This window comes from Miniopterus schreibersii (assembly GCF_964146895.1).
Source record: "Miniopterus schreibersii genome assembly, chromosome: 8".
Classification (NCBI taxonomy): Eukaryota; Metazoa; Chordata; class Mammalia; order Chiroptera; family Miniopteridae; genus Miniopterus; species Miniopterus schreibersii.
In genome coordinates this window covers 81,365,860-81,370,982 of record NC_138109.1, presented here as the reverse complement: position 1 = coordinate 81,370,982, position 5,123 = coordinate 81,365,860, and the positions used below count along the sequence as shown (strand labels likewise).

The 5,123-nt window shown below is 45.0% G+C and overlaps 1 pseudogene across 1 annotated transcript; it reads right to left on the bottom strand.

The window, feature by feature from the left end:
* Nucleotides 1-4,449: 4,449 nt before the first annotated feature.
* LOC308560855 (pre-mRNA-splicing factor SPF27 pseudogene) lies at nt 4,450-4,921 on the bottom strand (annotated as a pseudogene). The gene has a single exon. The product of its transcript is annotated as a pre-mRNA-splicing factor SPF27 pseudogene (transcript).
* Nucleotides 4,922-5,123: the final 202 nt, after the last annotated feature.

Genomic DNA, 5,123 nt, shown 5'->3' with positions numbered 1-5,123 from the left:
ATGTGCAGCTTGCTTCACTCAAGCCCCTTGTTTAAAAAAAGGCAATTTATAAATTTTCAAGACTGTTTTTTTAAAAAAAAAATATCTTCATTGATTGCAGAGAGGAAGGGAGCGAGAGAGAGACAGAAACATCCACGATGAGAGAGTCGTTGATCGGCTGCCTCCTGCACGCCCCTCACTGGGGATGGAGCCCGCAACCCGGGCCTGTGCCCTGACCGGGAATCGAACCATGACCTCCTGGATCCTAGGTCACCGCTCAGCCACGGAGCTATCCCAGCTGAGCACAAGATGGTTTTTTGTTGTTGTTACTGAGCTGTCTGAGTTCTTTGTATATTTTTGATTATTAACCTCTTATTTGATATGTGATTTGTGAAGTTTCTTTCCCATTCTGTAGGTAGCCTTTTTATTTTAATTGTTTCTTTTGCTGTGCAGAAGCGTTTTAGTTTGACTTATTAGTCTCCTGTGTTCATTTTTACTTTTGTTTTTTGTGCTTATGGTGTCATATCCAAAAAAGGAATCATTGCCAAGACCAATGCCTAGGAGCTTCCCCTCTATGTTTTCTTCTAGAAATTTTATAGTATCAGGTCCTATGTTTAAGCCTTTGGTCCACTTGGCATTCGAAAGAAAGAATAATTATGTGATTTGATAGAGGTGCTAATTACAGATAGAGTGGCCATCTTATTACAATATATAAATGTGTCAAATTAACAGGTTGTAAATCTGAAATTTATACAAGGTTATATGTTAAATATATTCCCCCCCTTTTTTTTTTTAATATATCTTTATTGATTTCAGAGAGAGGGAGGGAGAGGGAGAGAGAGAGATAGAAACATCAATGATGAGAGAGTCATTGATCAAGCCCGCAACCCAGGCATGTGCCCTGACTGGGAGTCGAACCCCGATTGCCTGGATCCCAGGTCAACGCTCAATCGCTGAGCCACGCCTGGCCGGGCTAAATATATTCCATTTTAAAAGACTGTCAACAAATAAACTAGACTAAGGTTAACTTGTTGAACTTATGGCGGGAGGCATTTTCCTTTTGTCTTGTTCTTTGCCCCACCCCTTATTCCAAAATTAAATGGAAAGTCAAGGATAGAAGGATACTTTGCCGAGCCCATTGTTTCTTCTCAGACACAGGCAGTCCAGCCACCCGCGGGGCCGGGACACCTGAGGGTGGCCTGGAGTCACACAGAAGTCTCAGGTGCAGGAGTGTGCTTGGGGCTTATTTATGTATTTGTTTTATTTTGATTCTAATTTTCTCTTACTAACTAATAAGAGCAAGGGAGCCTGCATGGCGTATATGTATGATAGTAACACTAATGCCTGCAGGAGTTCTCGCTGGGAACGGGCACGGTTTCAGGATATTAAGAAAGACAGATAAAAACTTTGGGGTTGATATAAAAAGGTGATTAAATGGAAAGTGGGTAGAAATAAATGAGCCAATAACTCCCATTATGCAAGACCACCACTCTCCTGGGAAGAGAGGTTGCCAGGTACTTCTGAGTGACCGTGAGGGAAAGTAAGAGGCAGGTGAGATGGAGGGTGGGGGGGGGAGGTAGGCGATGGTCTGTGGGAGTGGGGGGGGGGCTGGAGGAGCGATTCCGTGAGCTCCCAGGCCTGCCAGCAAGGGAGGAAGTGCCTGAGTTCCCAGAGGAAGCGAAATTCCTGCCACTTAGCGTCTGGCCTTTCAGCTGGCCAACCATGGGGTTTTAGATGTTTTGGAAGCTCAGGGAGGGAAGAAGGTGAGTAATTACGAAAAATCGTTTGAATGTTAGACTAGGTCCAATGAGCTGAGTGTTCCTACTTTCCAGATCTTTATAGTTTACTGCACAAGGATTGCACAATCAGTGCTAGTAGACTTGGGAAATAAAAATACAGGACTCCTAGTTAAATATGAATTTCAGATTAAATATTTTTATAATAGTATAAATACATCCCAAGCAGTGTTTAGGGCATACTTATACTAAAACAAATACTCATTATTTATCTGAAATTCAAATTAAACTGGCTGCTCTTCGTTTTATCTAGCAGCCGTGTGTGTGTGTGTGTGTGTGTGTGTGTGTGTGTGTGTGTGTGTGTGTGTGAAAACACTGAAATGTGGTGCAGGCCAGGAACACTTTGGGTGCGTTAGTCTCTCTGCGGCCCGTATTCCTGTAAAATGCTGTTAACCAGACCTCAGTCCCAGGTGAAGTTTACATCACATGTTAAAGCAACAAAGGTGTCTAATACCCGAAGATGGATAATTCAGTGGCTGCTGGCTGAGATGGAGATGGCACTGGCCGAGAATCAGACAAGCCTGGGTGGCTGTCGGCTCCGCTCCCCCCCAGGGTCCCTGTGCAGGCGGAGTGCCCGTCCACGCAAGCAGCCCACGGCCAGGGTCTGCGGTTGCTCTGTGTTATTTCAAAGGATGGAACAGATGCCGAAGGTGATCTTCCCCGCCGTCTTCTTTGACAGATGTTTGTGGGCTAGCTCCTACGCGGGGCTGAGAGCTAGCGGATAACGACCCGGCTCTTGCTTTCATGCCCCGAGGCCCGGCAGAGCGACGCGGAGCCCGCGATGAACCGGGTGAATGCTCATTAGGAAACTCATCAGTTTCCTCTGGGAATACTCCACTGGGCTCCGCGAGTAGGTGACCAATGGGGACCGCACCTAATGGCGGGTAGGTAGCAGGAAGGTTTATAACCCAGCCTGAGAAGGGGAAGGATAGGAATTAGGCCTGGAAGCCCGCAGGCAGGAAAGAGTGCCGGGAGCGGGAAGAGCCTGTGCAAAGGGCTGACGCAGGGAGGCAGTGACATCTTCTGAGGACTGAGGGAGGCCCCTCAGCAGGCGCTGGCCAAGGCCCAAGGCCCAAGGCTGGGTGGGGCAGGCCTGTGCAGCCAGTGTGCTCTGCTGAGGAATTAGGAACCCATCTCATAGCAAGAAGTCATTGGTGGATTTTAACCACAACAACGGGGTTAACATTTGTTCTCATTTAACGTTCGTCTAAAGTTTCAAGTTGCTAACTACTAAATTTTGCTTGGTGAACAGAATTCTTTTTTGGCAACCACCACTCATGAGCGTCATGAGGAAAACTATTTAAGGTTGGTTATTAACACCATCTCCTCCAAAGGGGTGGGAGGCGGATCAGCGCAGTGGTGGGGCATTGGGATTTAGAAGCCAGCACCACCTGGGTTTGCATCTTAACTCTGCTCATAACAACGAGTGAGTAAAGTGAACCTACCTCACAGTATTGTGAGGGGAGTTAACTGAGATAAATGTACAGGGCTTGTTATGGCCTGACACTTAGGAATTTTATAATATCATTCATGTGCAAACACAAAGCACAATGGAAGCATTTTTTGGTTTATTTTTAAAATCCATTTCCAAGACAGTTAAATGTCACTTAGGTTTATTTAGCTCACTCCTAATTATTGAGTAAACACTGTGAATGTGCATTGGAGAGTTTAAGTAGCAATGCCGAGGAGAATCAGCACTTCTGAGATACTTAAGACCAGGATGTACTTGTGCTCGGCGCTGACCTAGTTCCCAAACGTGAGGAATTCATGACCACCACGGGCAGTATGAAGCCACGCTCCTCAAAGACCTACCCCAGTCTGATAAACTTAAATTTTGGCTGTCAGCTTCCCAGTGTTTCAGACCACCTGCAGTTATTTTGTGTTACCTTGGCTTGTCCTCAGATTGAGAACTCCTTTTAAAAATTTTTGATTATTTTTATTTTACTTTTCAATTAGAGTTGACATTCAATATTATTTTATATCAGTTTCAGGTGTACAGCACAGTGATTAGACATTTATGTAACTAATGGAATGATCCCTGTGATAAGCCCAGTGCCCACCTGGCACCAGATAGAGTTATTATACTCTTATTGACTGTGTTCCCTGTGCTGTACTCCACATCTGTTACTATTTTTATAACTGTGTTTTTATTCCTTAATCCCTTCACCTTTTTCACCCAGCTCTCCAAACTCCCTCCCATCTGACAACCATCAGTTTGTTCTCTGTATCTATGAGTGTGTTTCTATTTTGTTTGTTTATTTTGTTCTTTATATAAGTGAAATCAGATAACCTTTGTCTTTCTCTGTCTGACTTATTTCACTGAGCATAATGTCCTCTGAGTCCACCGACGGTGTTGTGAATGGTAGGATGTCATTCTTTTCTAGGCTGAGTAATGTCCATTGCATATATGCACCATCTACTGATGGACACTTAGGTTGCCTCGATATATTGGCTATTATAAAAAGCGCTGCAGTGCATATGTCTTGTTTTTCCAGGTTGAAATTCTGAGTTTCACTGATGTACAAGTAGAATACAGCCATCCACTGCCTGTGGTTGCCCAACACTCACCTGCCAGCTAGTTCTGAGTCTGTAAATGCTGTTGCTCTTCACAGTGCTGGTGCCTAACCTGTGAGAGCCTGGCTTTCCTGCCTTACCCATGAATTAATTTGTCTTTTCAGAAGACTTGTTGGATGTTTTCTTTGTTGGTCTCTCCAAGTGGCTGCTTCATTTAAAAAGACTTCATTTTCTAATTGCACAACAGTCCTTCCAACCTCATAATTCTCACTGACCAGGGATACCCAGTTTGACTCCATTTCTCTTCATTTAGATCCAGCTGTGAGTGCAGGTTCTTTGGCTTCCTTGCTTCTGGACCTCTTTCTGTGCATGTTCAGTCATATGAACAAGATTTTCATTACATGCTCTCCTGGCATTGCATCCACGCTGCGACATTAGTCCCAGATTCTCAAACATACTCATTTGTTCCAACCGCGTGATGCGCTCACTGGGCGCAGAATGGTTAACACATTCCTGCCCTGCGCTGATGTCACTTTCCTGACCAAAGGAAGGGGCTGAAGCTCATATTGGTTCATACTGAGCAATTCAGTTGGTTGTTGAGCAGCAGCCAGTCTTTCAAATTCATTTCTCATTAAGTCAGTTTGAAAAGCAGAATAATCTGGGCTGTGGGGGGCTCAGGTAGTTCTTAGTAGGTTGGTATCTGCGAGTTTCCTCCTCCAGCAGCTTCACTGCCGCTTCCCGCATGCCAGGTGCTTCCAACCTTGGTCACAATACTGCAGAGCACCCACCACGACCTCCCCACATGGAACCCACAGCCATTCTTAAGTTTGCCTG